The 17,877-nt window shown below is 41.0% G+C and overlaps 1 non-coding gene and 1 pseudogene across 1 annotated transcript; both read right to left on the reverse strand.

Annotated features, from left to right (window-relative positions):
• Positions 1-4: 4 nt before the first annotated feature.
• On the reverse strand, positions 5-1,388 carry LOC140822157 (protein SIEVE ELEMENT OCCLUSION B-like; annotated as a pseudogene).
• A 3,638-nt stretch (positions 1,389-5,026) lies between these two features.
• LOC140822265 (small nucleolar RNA R71) lies at positions 5,027-5,132 on the reverse strand. The gene has a single exon (XR_012115918.1). It is a non-coding gene; the product is annotated as a small nucleolar RNA R71 (small nucleolar RNA).
• Between the last annotated feature and the right edge of the window lie 12,745 nt (positions 5,133-17,877).

The following is a 17,877-nucleotide window of genomic DNA, read 5'->3' on the forward strand; positions in this document are numbered from 1 at the left end:
CTTTTCCCTTCGTCATCTCATTGTTTCCCTGGCTAAAAACTGCCCACCCTTGGTCACTGCTGTCAAATGTCATCAAGTCCATGATCTGCTGCATCACATGGTCGTCGTCCACCTCAAGGCAGTGTTTTTCTTGGAGTTCCACATGCTCCACATCCTCATCCAGAAGTACCAGACATAGTCATAGTATTCCTTGAGCGAGAAGATGTGGCTCAGTTTCTCTCGATCGATTATTTCATGGCACCGTCGGACTTTATCCTTTGGGTTGTGCTTAGCGACATATAGCATTTCCAGGGGTACGTTTAGGGCATTAGCAGCTGCTCTGGCTGACACAGTGAACATACGGATCCAGTCAATGTCCTCCCCTCCGTACAATCATATCACTCTGTTGTCCCTGATCTGTCAGACCAAAAGAAGTCTCAGTGATCAGTTTCATGTAGTCGAAATTGGGTTTGCACTGCAATTTAGTAATAGTTTTTTTTAAAAAAATTTACCTATTCATATATACGTGTATTATTTGTACTTGCCTTACTTACAATTGATTCAGAAAACACATGGGATTTACAACTTCCTATATACCACCTATGTTTCGTGTTTTTTTAATGTAATAGGGGTGGTGTGTGCAGTTACCCATGTTTTGAGGTGTTGAGTGTGAGAGTGCGTATATTTCTTTGATTCTTATGAAGGACTGGTTCCGAGTGGTATATGTGAATATTGCATTCATTGACATGCTTGCATTTACCATAGTAGGTGGATGTCTGACATGCCAAATATAGACATATCATAGCTAGATAGTAAATAAATACATGGTAGTTTAATGATCACGTACCCAGTCTGGAATTCGTGGATCAATGAATCTGCTAATAGTCCGATGTTCCAGGTGTTTTTTGATCAGAGAGCCACCTCCCTGGTTTTAGTGAAGGAGAAAGCCAAACTACCCCAAATCCACATCATGAGTAAAGCGTCAAGATTGGATGGTTTCCCCTGTGGATCTAATACTACGAGCATCGGCATGTGGACAAATTTCCAGACCTCTTGGATGTATCTGATGGATACCTATTCAATCAGTGAAGGGTGGTCCACTGAATACCATGGCATATTATTGTTCTCCAGTTCCTTAAATTGTATCTCCTGTGATTGGGAAAGTGAGTTTGTTTGGTTGAAAATGGGAAGCCATAAAACCTCGTACTCATGCCTTATTTGTTGTTGGTTGTAGATCGTATGAAGGAAATTTAGTTCTTCGTGAGGCAGGTCAAGATCTGAAATCAGCAGTAGTACGTACTTTGCCCTCAGTCCGCGAGCCTTCCTGTAACGCAAAGAACTTTAGCTTATCAGAATTTTAAGTTGTATGAATCTTGAAATTTTATCATGTAAAAGTAAAGTACCAACATTAAATCTTCTAGAACCATCATAAAGTGGCCTTTGATCATCCGTGGCATGAATCATCGCCCTCAATACTTTCATATTGTCAATGTGAGCAACCTCCATAAGTTTTTTGAATGCATTGTATGAATCTTTAGTCTTCTTCCTATCTGCACATACGTGACGATATGATCGATGCAACGTGGGTATCACACTACCAAATACTCAATCATTGGTTTTTAAGGACATAGACCTTGGATTAAAGTCTGATCGGATATGTGAATATGAGGGTGAGCAAAAAATATTTCTAGCATGTCGTCCTTGTTTACATTTACCATCTTTGTTACCTTAACAGTGTATTCGTTATTATTAGACAATATAAATTAACATGTGACTTACCGATTAAGCCCTTACAAATCTGCAGTTGCTTTTGTAGGTGCTCCATCATGACTGAGAGCTTATGGGCCAAAATTGATATCTCCCATGACTCAGCAGTTGACAAGATGTAACTTGATAACCAACAATAGAAAAAGTTTTGAAGATTCATCATTGAAAAAATAAGTGGGTTAGTTTCAGTTACAAGCGATAAGAAAGGTGGATAATAAGATCTAAGAGCATCATACTCGTGACCAGTGTCGATAAGGTTCAGGAGAAAGGATGCACTAAACAGAAGTCTCTTTATGACCCAATAAACAGTTATTGGAATATGAGCAGTGGCAGCCTCCACTTCTGGTGATTTGCGGCTAATGTACAGAGATGCAAGCTCCTTGAATTCTATAATACAGTGGGTCACCTTCGTTATTTCAGTTAAGAGTTCAATTACTGCCACAAATTTCTTTCTGAAATCACTAGAATGTTCCATTGTGCTAGGTAAATCTTTGAGGGTGGCAATATTCTTGGCTAGTGGATTTTCGGTGTGAAGTTGTTCAATGAGCCAGAATTCGCCAAAGTTGATGGAGAAAGCAGCAAAGGTAATGACCACCTTGGCATCCCATGAGTAGTTTGATAGTGATTTTAGGAGGTCCATGGTTAGTGAATGCGCTTCTGTTCCGGAAGTACATTTTCATATTATGTGTTACACTGAAAATGTCGTGATTTTCAGTCATGTAATTTCAACAAAATATTGTCTTTTGAGGGAAAATTAGGAACTTTACTTCACTGGAAACCTTGTTGATGGAAAATGCCATTAGTTGAACTATTTCAGTGTCATGGTAAGAACTTTGAGTGATGGTATCAAGGTAAGAACTTTGAGTGACAGTATCATAGTAAGAACTAGGAACAAGAGATGACCTTGTATCAAGCGTGTCCAAATGGGCTCGAATTGGAACAACCTATATTTGAGTAGAATGCCAGAGAATTATTATTAATAAAAAGGAAATAATTCTGAACGTGAAAAGGGTATGCTTATTATCATTTAAAAAGGGTTTATTGAACTAGAAAATGTATAGTGAATAAACTTCTTGCATCCTACAGCAGTAGAATCAGCAGTCAAAGGTTTTTCCAGGTTGATGATATCCTCCACTATGAAAAGAACCGTTTTGACATCAAAATCTTCGATTTATGGAGAATGGGTTCCGAGAAATTGCTTGGTAAGTGCATGATAGAGGTGGATTTTACCTGTTTTTCATATCGTGTTTTGTTGCATTGTGTTGCATTTATCACTGAGATTTCGTGCATTTTGTGTTGTTTTAGCATAATCCATATCTTTGTGTCGCTAATGTGTTTAGTGGCGAAAATACAGGAGATTTGTGAAGAAAACTGAAAAAAAAAGATGAAGAAAATCGAGAGACATCCGCCCGGGCGGATATTTATGTCCGCCCGGGCGCGTTCAAGCTAAGAGAAAATCTGAATTTGCGAAGACCATCCGTCCGGGCGGAAACTTACATCCGCCCGGGCGCGTCAAAGGAAAATCGAAGAGCTGAATCTGCGAAAACCATCCGCCCGGGCGGAAACTCTTATCCGCCCGGGCGCAAGTGTATTTTTGGAAAATATCATGCTCGTTTCCATTCCTTAATTTCGAGAGGGATGATATGGTAAGGTCTAGGGGTCGATTTTGGGGGGTCATTCAGATAGATTGAGACATTATTCTTCAGCCGCCGCAAGCTTTGGAGAGGAATTCACGCTTGGATTGAAGATTCGCAGCTTTTCGGGCATCGTTCTTCACGTTTTTCGTCAATTCTAGTATTTCTAACTTAGTTGTTATCTTTTAAACATTGTTTTGCTTAGTTTAATTATGAATTCTAGTAGCTAACTTTATTATTTGTTGGGATTAAAGGGGATCCTACCCCGAACGTTGAATTGAGTTAATTTATATTTCGATTGTGCGTTATTCTTGATTTTACTACTGTTTTACCGTGTCATTAAAACGTAGCTAACTTTAACGACGTTTTCATATCACGAGTGAGTTCGAGAGAATAACGAGTGATAGGATCGAGTAGTAGAATTCGCGGATCTACAATTTACATAGATATATGAAATTGGATACGTGCCGATAATCATAGTCCTAAGGGTCGAAAATTAGGGGATTTCATAGATCGAAATGCAATTCACTCTTGATAAATAATTAAAAGACATTTAATTACTTCATTGAGTCGAATTAGTTTGACATAGCTCGAGAGAGAGTGTTCACTAGAATAGGAAATCCTGTCGGAAGCATAGATCACGATCGAACGAATTAATAAATAAACGAGGGGTAGGTGAACTGAGATTCCCAACAAATCCATTTCTAATTGAGTTTAATTCAATCATTTTAGATATAAATTCTCATTCATCAATAGTTGAGTCATTTTAATTGCATATTTGATTGAGTATAGTAGGAATAATCACACAAATCAATTTTCGTTGCTAAATGTTAAATAACTGAAAATAATAATTGTTAAACACAGTCTTCAGCGGAACGATACTCGTACTCACTTACACTATACTATAACTTGACATCGTGCACTTGCGATTTATTTTGAGCATACAAAATCATATCTTTATTGGGGATTTTACTGTGCAAGTTTTGCTCGATCAAGTTTTTGGCGCCGTTGCCAGGGACTGTTAATCTACAATTATATTTTTAGTTATTTTCTTTAGTATATTTTATTTTTATTGAACTAACACTCCATATTTTATTTCAGATATCTCTTCCGGTGCATGCCAAAGTCACTTGACTTGGAGCTTGAGTGTGACCCTGAAATTGAAAGGACTTTCCGCAGGCGAAGACAACAGCAAAGACTTAAAGAACTGATGGAGAGGAACGAACAAGAGCAGGCGGTGGAGCGCCAAAACGAGAGACAAGTCGAGATACCACGCCGCATACCGATGCTGGAGTATGCCCAACCTTCTTTGGAGGGTGCACGCCCTAGCATTGTGAGACCTATCGTGCGGACAAATCACTTTGAAATCAAGCCAGCCATCATCCAGATGATTCAGAACACAGTCCAATTCGGAGGAACTGCAGTGGATGATCCAAACACACACATCGCGGATTTTCTTGAAATCTGCGATACTTTTAAATTTACTGGAGTTTCAGATGATGCTGTTAGATTGCGTTTATTTCCTTTCTCCTTACGTGATAAAGCTAAATCGTGGTTAAATTGTTTGCCTGTAGGTTCGATCGTTACATGGGAGGACATGGCGAAAGCATTTCTCATCAAATACTTCCCTCCATCAAAAACCATGAAGCTGCGGGCAGACATTACAACATTCGCTCAATTTGATCAGGAATCTTTATATGAGGCATGGGAACGCTTCAAGGACCTACTACGAAGATGCCCACATCACGAGTTACCACTTGGGTTAGTCGTTCAAACTTTTTATTACGGTTTGCTTACTCCTAACCGTACTATGATAGATGCTGCTGCGTGTGGGAACCTTTTGAGAAAGACTGCGGAAGAAGGATATGAGTTGTTGGAGGAGATGGCTGCTAGCAGTTATCATCCTCAATCTGACAGAAACAACCAGCGGAGAAGTGCAGGAGTGCACCAGGTAACTGATTTTTCTGCTATTACTGCACAACTTGATGCTTTAAACAGGAAAATAGACGGCTTGAATGTGGGTGGCACGGCGATGCGTCTCCAAGAGATATTCTGTGAAAAGTGTGGAGGGGAACACTATGCGAAGGACTGTCAAGACGACAATCCATTCTATGTGCAAAATGAGGCACCAGTGAACCAAGTGGGAGTCCAAAACCGCCCAAGGCATGACCCTTATTCGAACACATACAATCCTGGGTGGAGGCAACATCCTAACTTCTCATGGGGCGGTCAAAACAGTCAAACTAGACCGCAAGGAGGACAACAATATGGCAAACAACCGATGTACAGATCCGATCCTCCTAGAGAAGAAAAGTCCAACTTAGAGCAAATGATGTCTAAGTTTATTTCATCCACTGAAACTAGACTTCAAAATCAGGATGCGTCGATTAAGGGACTTGAAAATCAGATTGGTCAATTAGAGAAGATGATAGCAAGTAGAGAGCAAGGCACCCTGCCAAGTAACACAGAGACGAATCCAAAAGAACAAGTGAAGGCTATTGAGTTGAAAAGTGGGAAAGTTTTGGAGTCAAGGGAAAAAGAGAAAACTCAAACAGTGGATGAGCAAACCGCGACATTTAAAGGTAAGTCTTCTAACTCCACACTAGCACCCACTGCACAACCAAAAATCGTTATACCTCCTCCTTTCCCTGCAGCACTTAAAAAAGCAAAACTAGATGCACAATTCGGTAAGTTTCTTGAGGTGTTTAAAAAGTTGCATATTAATATTCCCTTTGCCGATGCTCTAATGCAAATGCCTAGTTATGCTAAATTTTTGAAGGATATCTTAGCAAATAAGAGGAAGTTGGAGGATCATATGACAGTCAACTTAACCGAAAATTGCTCCGCTTTGGTGCAAAACAAAATCCCACCGAAGCTAAAAGACCCAGGGAGTTTCTCTATTCCTTGCATGATTGGTGATGTTGTTTTTCATAAAGCATTATGTGATCTTGGTGCAAGTATTAACCTGATGCCATTTTCTGTGTTTAGGAAACTTGGGTTGGGCGAGCCTAAGCCGACGAGGATGTCCTTGCAACTAGCTGACAGATATGTCAAGTACCCCCGCGGAGTGATTGAGGACGTGCTAGTGAAAGTGGACAAATTCATTTTTCCTGCCGATTTCGTGGTGCTCGACATGGAGGACGATACCGAGATGCCTCTCATTTTGGGTAGACCGTTCCTTGCAACTGGCAAGGCGCTGATTGATGTGCAAGAGGGGAAGTTGAGATTGAGAGTGTGCGAAGAAGAGATTACATTTGATGTTTTTAATGCACTTAAGCACACACTGCATTCTGATATTTGTTTTAGAATTGATGCTTTTGACTCTCTTGTATCCAACTATGTGCAGGATGCTCTTAGGGACCCTTTGGAGGCCACTATCAATACTGAATTGGGAGAAGAGGAGTTGGACGAAGAAAGAGCTGAAATTGTGGCACACTTTAATGCCAACCAACCATGGAGAAGGCCAATGAGGATGCGACTGGAGGATCTAGGAGAACGAAGAGATTTGACCCCTCAAAGGTCAAGCATCGAGGATCCACCAAAGCTTGAGCTGAAGCCGTTGCCTCCACACCTCAAGTACGTATACTTGGGTGAGAATAACACTTTACCTGTCATTATTTCTGCTGCTTTGACAGATGTGATGGAGGACAAGCTGTTGGAAGTTTTGAAAGCGCACAAGGGTGCATTTGCGTGGAAGGTGCCAGATATCAAAGGAATAAATCCATCCGTCTGCATGCACAAGATCTTGATGGAAGAGAAGTACTCACCTCTTGTGCAACCTCAAAGACGATAAAATCCAAAGATGCAAGAGGTAGTAAAGGCTGAAACAATTAAGCTTCTCGACGCAGGTATTATCTATCCTATATCTGATAGTGCATGGGTAAGTCCTGTTCAGTGTGTGCCAAAGAAGGGTGTGATTACTGTTATCACAAATGAAAATAATGAATTAATACCCACTAGGACTGTTACGGGATGGCGTGTGTGCATTGATTATAGGAAATTGAATGATGCTACCCGTAAAGACCACTTTCCCCTTCCCTTTATTGATCAAATGCTTGAGAGGTTAGCGGGTCATGAGTTCTATTGTTTTTTAGATGGGTATTCTGGGTATAACCAAATCATGATTGCGCCCGAGGACCAAGAGAAAACCACTTTCACTTGTCCTTATGGCACTTTTGCTTTTAGACGAATGCCCTTTGGTTTGTGTAATGCACCGGCCACTTTTCAGCGATGCATGACTGCTATATTTCACGACATGATAGAAACGTTTCTTGAAATTTTTATGGATGACTTCTCGATATTTGGCTCTTCTTTTGATGATTGTTTGCAGAATTTGAAGGTGGTGTTGAAGAGATGCGAGGAGACGAATCTGGTACTTAATTGGGAAAAATGTCACTTCATGGTACAAGAGGGAATTGTCCTAGGGCACAAGATTTCGGAGCACGGGATAGAGGTGGACAAGGCGAAAGTTGAAGTCATCAAGAACTTGCCACCTCCGGCATCCATAAAGGGAGTTAGAAGTTTTCTAGGCCACGTCGGTTTTTATCGGCGTTTTATAAAAGATTTTTCGAAAATTGCCAAACCTCTATCTTCCTTACTTATGAAAGATGTGTCATTTGATTTCAATTCTGACTGTTTACAGGCATACATGGATTTAAAGGAGCGCTTGGTGACGGCTCCTGTCTTGGTGGAACCGGATTGGGACCTGCCCTTCGAGATCATGTGCGACGCTAGTGACACTGCAGTGGGGGCCGTGCTTGGCCAGCGGCAAAACAAGGTATTTCACACAATTTACTATGCAAGTAAGACCTTAGATGAGGCTCAATTGAATTATGCAACAACTGAAAAGGAATTACTTGCAGTAGTATTCGCACTTGACAAATTTCATGCATACCTTGTTTTGTCCAAAGTAATTGTATTCACTGATCACTCTGCCCTTAAATACTTACTTGCTAAAAAAGATGCAAAGCCACGTTTACTTCGGTGGATCCTGTTGCTACAAGAGTTTTATCTAGAAATAAGAGATAAGAAGGGTGTAGAGAACGTTGTGGCGGATCACTTGTCTAGATTAGAAATTATTTGTGATAATTCTGTCGATCATGCTATCAATGATTGGTTCCCTGATGAGCAACTCTTTGAGGTGAGAAATTGTCCTTGGTATGCAAACTTCGCTAACTTTCTTGTCACAAGCACCCCTCCACCAAACCTATCGTTTCACCAACGAAAGAAATTCTTCTCTGACGTGAAATACTATTTTTGGGAGGAACCGTTTTTGTTCAAATTTGTGCAGATGCCATGATAAGACGATGTGTTGCGGAGGAAGAGTTTGATCAAATTCTCAACCATTGCCATGACCGTGAGGTAGGTGGTCATTTCGGACCAACAAGGACGACATCCAAGGTACTTGAATGTGGCTTTTATTGGCCAACTCTTTTCAAAGATGCTCGTTCTTATGTGCTACATTGTGATAAATGCCAGCGGACAGGTAACATCTCTAACCGTCACGAAATGACTTTAAATAATATCATCGAGTGTGAGGTTTTTGATGTGTGGGGGATAGACTTTATGGGACCGTTTCCTAGTTCTTTCACGAAAAAATACATTTTGGTTGCGGTGGATTATGTGTCTAAGTGGGTAGAGGCGGAAGCGTATGCCACTAATGATGCTCAAGTGGTCCTAAAATTTTTAAAGAAAAACATTTTTAACCGATTTGGAACACCACGAGCAATCATTAGTGATGGTGGCACACATTTTTACAACAAACTATTTGAAAAACTTTTGAGCAAATATGATGTCACACATAAAATCTCTACCCCTTATCACCCCCAGACGAGTGGTCAAGTGGAAGTGTCGAACCGAGAGATAAAGAGAATTCTGGAGAAAGTGGCTGGCGTCAGTAGGAAAGACTGGTCGGTGAGGTTAGATGATGCTCTATGGGTATATAGGACTGCTTTTAAAACACCTATAGGCACTACACCGTATAGGTTGTTATTTGGTAAAGCATGTCATTTACCTGTCGAGTTGGAGCATCGGGCATATTGGGCAACAAAAGCGCTGAACTTTAATTTTACTGATGCAGGTGAACAGCGTTTGCTTCAATTGGACCAATTGGAGGAGTTCCGGAATTTGGCTTACGATCTTGCACTGTCTTACAAGGAGAAAACCAAAAAGGCTCATGACAAGAGAATCATCGAGAGAGAATTTAAGGAGGGTGAAAGTGTTCTGCTCTACAACTCCCGGTTGCGCTTGTTTCCCGGTAAATTGAAGTCGCGATGGTCCGGTCCATTTGTGATCTCGAAAGTTTATCCATCGGGAGCTGTGGAATTGAAAGATGGGAAGGATGGGACATTTACGGTCAATGCCCAGTGCCTGAAGCACTACATGGGTGGCACAATCGAGCCACAACTTAGAATCACCCGGTTCCAAGACATGATGAACTGAGACGGACCGACAGTCAAGCTCTCGACTATAAATTGAGAACTACTTTTCTTCCTCTTCTCTTGCATTTAATTTAATTTTTCTTTCGTGTCGATTTGCTTGTTTTCTCTGGCTTTTGTTTTGTTTTGTTTTTTTAAAAAAATACATTTTTTTTGGAGTGCACAGCCGTAAAGCTTCCGCCCGGGCGGACATTCACGCCCGCCCGGGCGCGCCCTTTTCCAAAATAATTCGAGGACTATCCGCCGGGCGGACATTCATGCCCGCCCAGGCGCGCCCCTTTTCAAAAAATAATTCGAGGACTATCCGCCCGGGCGGACATTCACGCCCCCGGGCGCGCCCTTTTCCAAAATAATTCGAGAGGTATCCGCTCGGGCGGAAACTTACGCCCGCCCGGGCGGATCGCTCAGACTTAAAAGTCTGCAGCCCTTTCTCTCTCGCCCCCAACTCGAAAACCCTCACCCCTTTCAAAATTTTTCGCCCCCATTCTCTCAATCTCACTCCATTCATCTCTTCTCATCAAATTTCAGGTACAATCGTGCACCCTCACCTTCACCGAGTGTCAAGACGTGATTTTTCCGGTCTAGAACGCAACTCTCTGGCGACCCAAGCGATTTCCGACCGCCGCCGCCTCTCTTCCGGCCGCCCCGTCCGTTCCCGACCGCCACCAGGTTCCGGAAAACGTCCCCCACTACGGGTTACTTGGGCTCTTCTAAAATCTTCCACAATGGCACCTAAAAAGGCTCGGGTAAGTCACGGTGCCTCTTCGTCGTCATCTAATAATCCTCAATTATTTGTGAATCATGCGGCTAAAGAACGATATGAGCATGCTAGAATACATAGAGCGCCGCTTCACGAACGGGGTTTCCAATTTGAGACATATGTTTATATTATCAATGAAATTGAGAATAGGCATTGGGGTAAATTTTGCCGGCAACCGCAAGCCGCGGTGGTGCCCGTGGTGAGAGAATTCTATGCCAACGCAGCGGAGAGAAACGATGGTAAGGCATTTGTGCGGGGGAAACTGGTCGATTTTAGTTCCTCAGAGCTTAATAGGGTGCTTGAGACACCGGCAGTAGACGACTCAGTTTATGTGGCATGGGCGGCAGACCCGAATTTGGACTTGATGATGCAGCGAATCTGCTATCCGGGGTCTCCGTGGAAGACACCCGGTTCACACACCTGTTTTGCCGAGAAATTTCTGCTTGTCCCGGCCTCGTTGTGGTATGCATTTCTGGCCACGCGTTTGATGCCAGTCGGGCACACGAGCGAAGTCCAGAGGGAGCGAGAGCTACTGTTGTATGCATTGATCACTCGGATGCCCATCGATGTGGGAAGGATAGTCCATTCGCAGATCCAGCTGAGCATTCATAACCCGAATGTCGCATTGTTCTTCCCTCATATTATCACAGAGCTATGTGCTGACGCTGGGGTCACTTTTCTGGATGACGATGAGTGGTTACCTCCGACTAAGGCCCTCGACGACGCTAGCTAGGCCCAGAAAATAGCAGTGCGGAGGAATGCACTACCACAGTTTGGCCCCGTCTGGGACGGTTTTCGGTTTGACCCTGTGCCACAGCAGCCCCCACCACCGGCCCCGCGACCTCGCCGTCGCCTGCTTCAGGACCGGATGGACGAATTTGCTGCCTTTGCGGACCATCAGTTACAGTGGCAGGCTGTGAGTCAGACCTATCAGACGGCGACTGATGCCATGCTCCGCCTATCCCTGAGCCATAGTGGTGTCGATCCAGCCCTTCTCCCACCACCCATGCCAGCCTTCCCGCCGCCGTTTCATTTTCATTACGCCGATGCAGCAGAGTTGGACGCTGGCATAGTTCCCCCGGAGGAGCACGACGAGGAGGATCTGTGAGAGGGGAGTCACTTCTATCCATTCTTTTCTTTATCGCATTTCTTTCATTCCGTTTATTCGTTTTCATTATTTTGCATGCTTAGATTATACTGCATTCACTGTGTTATGCCCATCTGTTTTTCTTTCTATCGTCTGCTGCATTGGGGACAATGCTCGACTTTAGTATTGGGGGGTGGATGGGTGTTGTGTCGTCTTTGTCATGTTGATGTTTTGCTCGTATAGTTCGTTGGCATGTAGTTTTAGTGGTTTTTGCATGTGTTTGTGTGTCAGCCGACCGTATTCGACATAATATTTGTAGCCAAGGATGATTGTGAAGTGATGAGACATGCCCTGTTGATCGTACACTCGCATTTATTTAGCACTCTATGTGGTAGAGACATGAAGTTTTATTTCGAGTATTGAACTTTCTTTACACGACTGTTAGAACTAAACGCATGCATGATAATAGGGTGAAAATTTTGGACTAAAGTGGGGAACAAAGATTTTTGAAGGTGTGCATTGAGTTTGACTATATTCTCTCGAATAGAGGTATCTATCAGCAATCAGAAAAAAAAAAGAAAAAAGAGCAAGTTGGAGATGTAAGGTGAGGGGGAGCCGAATAAAGGAATGAAATCATATTCCTGGCTAAAGTTGGAGATGTAAGGTGTTGTGGAGCCGATTAAAGGAATGAAATCCTATTCCTGGCTAAAAATGAAAAAAGAAAAAAAATGATGAATAAAATAAACTCATGAATGTGAATCTGAAATGAAAAGTTCTAATATAGTCTTTTCATTGCTGTATTCCAATTCAGAAAAAAATAGAAAGATAGTTGTCAATGAATACCAATAGCAGAGGAATATAGGAGAGTAAGATTTACACTAACAGGCTGATTTAATTCTCTTACAATAGTTGGAAATGGATCTCTCTGTCATGTGCGCTGCTAGGACTAACAAAACACACACACACACACGTTCATGCTATATTTGAAACCATGTCTAGACCTAGGGAAGTGCGAAGATTTTATGTTTGTGTTGATCGACAAGGGAATATGTTGAGTTTCGCTGAGGCTAGTTGATGATTATGAGTTCACGGTCGGGTTGCTTTATGTCACGTGCCAGTTCTGTCTTCTCACCTGTTTTGCTCGAGGGCGAGCAAAAGGCTAGTATTGGGGGGTTGATAGAGGTAGATTTTACCTGTTTTTCATATCGTGTTTTGTTGCATTGTGTTGCATTTATCACTGAGATTTCGTGCATTTTGTGTTGTTTTAGCATAATCCATATCTTTGTGTCGCTCATGTGTTTAGTGGCGAAAATGCAGGAGATTTGTGAAGAAAACTGAAAAAAAAAAGATGAAGAAAATCGAGAGACATCCGCCCGGGCGGATATTTATGTCCGCCCGGGCGCGTTCAAGCTAAGAGAAAATCTGAATTTGCGAAGACCATCCGCCCGGGCGGAAACTTACATCCGCCCGGGCGCGTCAAAGGAAAATCGAAGAGCTGAATCTGCGAAAACCATCCGCCCGGGCGGAAACTCTTATCCCCCCGGGCGCAAGTGTATTTTTGGAAAATATCATGCTCGATTCCATTCCTTAATTTCGAGAGGGGATGATATGGTAAGGTCTAGGGGTCGATTTTGGGGGGTCATTCAGATAGATTGAGACATTATTCTTCAGCCGTCGCAAGCTTTGGAGAGGAATTCACGCTTGGATTGAAGATTCGCAGCTTTCCGGGCACCGTTCTTAACGTTTTTCGTCAATTCTAGTATTTCTAACTTAGTTGTTATCTTTTAAACATTGATTTACTTAGTTTAATTATGAATTCTAGTAGCTAACTTTATTATTTGTTGGGATTAAAGGGGATCCTACCCCGAACGTTGAATTGAGTTAATTTATATTTCGATTGTGCGTTATTCTTGATTTTACTACTGTTTTACCGTGTCATTAAAGCGTAGCTAACTTTAACGACGTTTTCATATCACGAGTGAGTTCGAGAGAATAACGAGTGATAGGATCGAGTAGTAGAATTCGCGGATCTACAATTTACATAGATATATGAAATTGGATACGTGCCGATAATCATAGTCCTAAGGGTCGAAAATTAGGGGATTTCTTAGATCGAAATGCAATTCACTCTTGATAAATAATTAAAGACATTTAATTACTTCATTGAGTCGAATTAGTTTGACATAGCTTGAGAGAGAGTGTTCACTAGAATAGGAAATCCTGTCGGAAGCATAGATCACGATCGAACGAATTAATAAATAAACGGGGGTAGGTGAACCGAGATTCCCAACAAATCCATTTCTCATTGAGTTTAATTCAAACATTTTAGATATAAATTCTCATTCATCACTAGTTGAGTCATTTTAATTGCATATTTGATTGAGTATAGTAGGAATAATCACACAAATCAATTTTCGTTGCTAAATGTTAAATAACTGAAAATAATAATTGTTAAACACAGTCTTCAGCGGAACGATACTCGTACTCACGTACACTATACTATAACTTGACATCGTGCACTTGCGATTTATTTTGAGCATACAAAATCATATCTTTATTGGGGATTTTACTGTGCAAGTTTTGCTCGATCAGTGCACTATCATCTGCAGAAAAGAAGGCACGTTCCCCCACCTCTCCTGAACTGGCCTCTACCAGGCACTGGCGCAATCAGCTGCAGGGGGTTGATGATGTTGTTTTCGATTCCATGGCTTGGCCTTAACCGTTGATCAGTTTCAAAATCTTTCACGAGCCCATTGATGATTGGAGATTTAGTAGGTTGTACCTTTTCGGTGGAAAATGTAACATTCTTTGTCTTAGGAAACACGTCCCGGCTAGCTGTGCCGTCTGTGAAACTATACCAATGAAGCTCAAACACAGTCTTGTTAGAATAACTCAAATTCACAGGTTTTCTAATAAGAAAAGAAAGATCATTGTCGAATTTCAGCACAGACAAAATGACAAGAACGTTGAGGTTGGTGGAACATACTACTTTTGCTCCTTTCTGCATGTGCCTGTCCATTACAAGCCCATCAAAATCAATATTTTTAAATTCATGTTCAAGCCCCCCTCCCCCCCCCACACACACACACACACACACACGCATTTTTCAGCGTGTTAGCCTCGCCTTCAACTTTGATATGAAGATTTGAGAGAGAGAAGAGAGACACGCAGTCTGAATGATGGAGTTGTCAAAATTCAGGAGAGCCGTTAATTTGGAACTTCGCTGTCCACAAAATATTTATGTGATAACGGCGGATCCACAACCTGATTGGAGCTTTGACAACTTACTATCAGAACTTGATACGATTGAAAAGAAGCTTATCGCGAATTTAGATCTTTCTGTACCTTTTGACAAGAAGTAGCCTAGGTAATTTTTTTTTTTATTTGCTTCATTATATAAAGTTTATTGGTGATAAGTTTGCTTTACTCATTCAGAAACTTGAGAACTTCAAAGGAGAATTATTGCAGCAACTTGCCCATATACTTGGTTAGGGTTTCCTGATTGCCATGTTGTGCCGTATGTGAAACTATATCAATGAAGCTCAAACACAGTCTTGTTAGAGTTACTCAAATTCACAGGTTTGCTAATAAGAAGAGATAGATCATTGTCGAATTTCAGCCCAGACAAAATGACAAGAACGTTGGGGTTGGCGGCGTGTACAACTTCTGCTCTTTTCTGCATGTACTTGTTTATTACAAGCCCATAAAAATCAATATTTTTAAATTCATGATCAAGCAACCCTCATACACAATTTTTGGCATGTTAGCCTGACATTTTACTTTAATATGAAGATTTGAGAGAGAGAAGATAGATGCACATTCTGAATGATGGAGTTGTCGAGATTCATGGGAGCCGTTAATTTGGAACTTCGCTGTCCACCAAATATTAATGGGATAACTGTGGATCCACAACCTGATTGGAGCTTTGACAACTTATTATCAGAGCTTGATACGATTGAAAATAAGATTATCGTGAATTTAGATCTTTCTGTACCTTTTGACAAGAAACAGCTTAGGTAATTTTTTTATTTTGCTTCATTATATGAAGTTTATTGGTTATAACTTTGATTTACTCATTCAGAAACTTGAGAGCTTCAAAGGAGAATTATTGCAGCAACTTGTCCACATACTTGGTTATGGTTGCCTGATTGCCATACTGTGCCGTCTATGTAACTATACCAATGAAGCTCAAACACAGTCTTGTTAGAGTAACTTAAATTCACAGATTTTCTAATAATAAAATATAAATAATTATCGAATTTTAGCCCAGACAAAATGACAAGAACGTTGGGGTTTACGACGTGTACTACTTCTGCTCTTTTCTACATGTACCTGTCCATTACAAGCCCATCAAAATCAATATTTTTAAATTCATGTTCAAGCACCCCCCTCCCAATACACAATTTTTGGCATGTTAGTTCGCCTTCTACTTTAATATGAAGATTTGAGAGAGAGAAAATAGACGTGTAGTCTGAATGATGGAGTGGTCAAAATTCAGGGGAGCCGTTAATTTGGAACTTCACTGTTCACCAAATATTAATGGGATAACAGCGGATCCACAACCTGATTGGAGCTTTGACAACTTACTATCAGAGCTTGATACGATTGAAAAGAAGCTGATCGCGAATTTAGATCTTTCTGTACATTTTGTCAAGAAGCAGCTTAGGTAAAATTTTAACTTTGCTTCATTATATGAAGTTTATTGGTTATAAATTTGCTTTACTGATTCAGAAACTTGATAGCTTCAAAGGAGAATTATTGTAGCAACTTACCCCAATTATTCAGGGATACATCTAGTCGTGGGTTTACAACTCATTTTAATTCAGGACATTTTTTTATTCGAGCTTACCCTAATTTGCCTCATTCCATGCACCAACATTTGACATGAGAATGTTACAAATCATTTTCTGATTAAGCTCGTCGAATCATGGTAAGAGCGTCCGATAGCATCATCCCATGATTCCCTAGGTATCATTGATAGTGTCTGCAAGAACCAATCTGTTATGATTAACGTACAATATGATACCTTTATCTCATATATCTCGATCAAATCTGCAACTATTGGTTCATCGAGGGTTGCATATTAGATTCGATAGCTATGTGATACATTCATGAAATATTCATATTGTCATCGCATGCACAACTAGAGAACCCTTATCCCTAATGCACATCTTACACTCTGGCCAGAGATTTCGTGCACTACTATTTCGTGAGATCACATATGATATCCATATATGTAGGTGAGCGGTGAATTTCCGACTACAATAATCTGGATCCTACACATGTCGCAATTGCACCCAACCTTGCCACCTTTTGACACTCGCAGTGTGGGGACCCGGGCTCTAATTCTTTTTCTAGGGATTAAATGGATCATTAATATAAAAAGTGGGTCAAATTTTCCGCTTTACAACATTAATTCTAATGTATGTACACAAGCACAATTTCTTTATTTATATTACAACATAAAACATATCTTGTTCTAGTACATTCATCCAACTAGTGTTTAATACAAAACAGTAAATACAAATAGTCCAATTCTACTAAAAACCACTAGTCCTCTGCTGCGCCCGTAGTCTCCACGCTATGTCAATCTCGTCTCTGTCTCGACCCAGATCCTGCCCCACCTGTTGTTATGCACACATACAGACATAACAACAGCCGGAAACTCCGGTGAGAACAAATCCCAGTATAAACATGTATACATGCATATAACAATTTAAATCATAAAACATGCTATCATGAAGAACATTCATATATATATATACATGCAATGCGAATCAAATAATGTCTAGACTCGACTCGACTATAACTCTAGGGATCTCGTATGAATAAGACGTCAATGGCTGTCACCTACCCTCCCACTCGGGGTGACGGTACGTCTTATTCCTAGACTTCGGTCTGAGCTGTATCTATGGCTGCAATAGGAGTCGTGGCTGCTCCTAAGCTGAGATACACCGAACATCTAGATAGTTGACGATGACTGTCAACGACTCTCCTATCTTAAATGCAATGAATAGCAGTCTGTAAACAAAGCATGCTCATATTCATATCTGAATATCACAATAATCTCATATGCTGGAATACAATTCTATAATCAAAACATAATCATGTTACAATATTTGAATATAATTCCATAAACAATTTATAAACATGATACAATAAATACAACAATTCTAGTATGTGATTTTGGTTTGGGAAACTCAAATAAAGTCT

Source organism: Primulina eburnea, unplaced genomic scaffold (assembly GCF_022965805.1).
Source record: "Primulina eburnea isolate SZY01 unplaced genomic scaffold, ASM2296580v1 ctg739_ERROPOS11973397, whole genome shotgun sequence".
Lineage (NCBI taxonomy): Eukaryota > Viridiplantae > Streptophyta > Magnoliopsida > Lamiales > Gesneriaceae > Primulina > Primulina eburnea.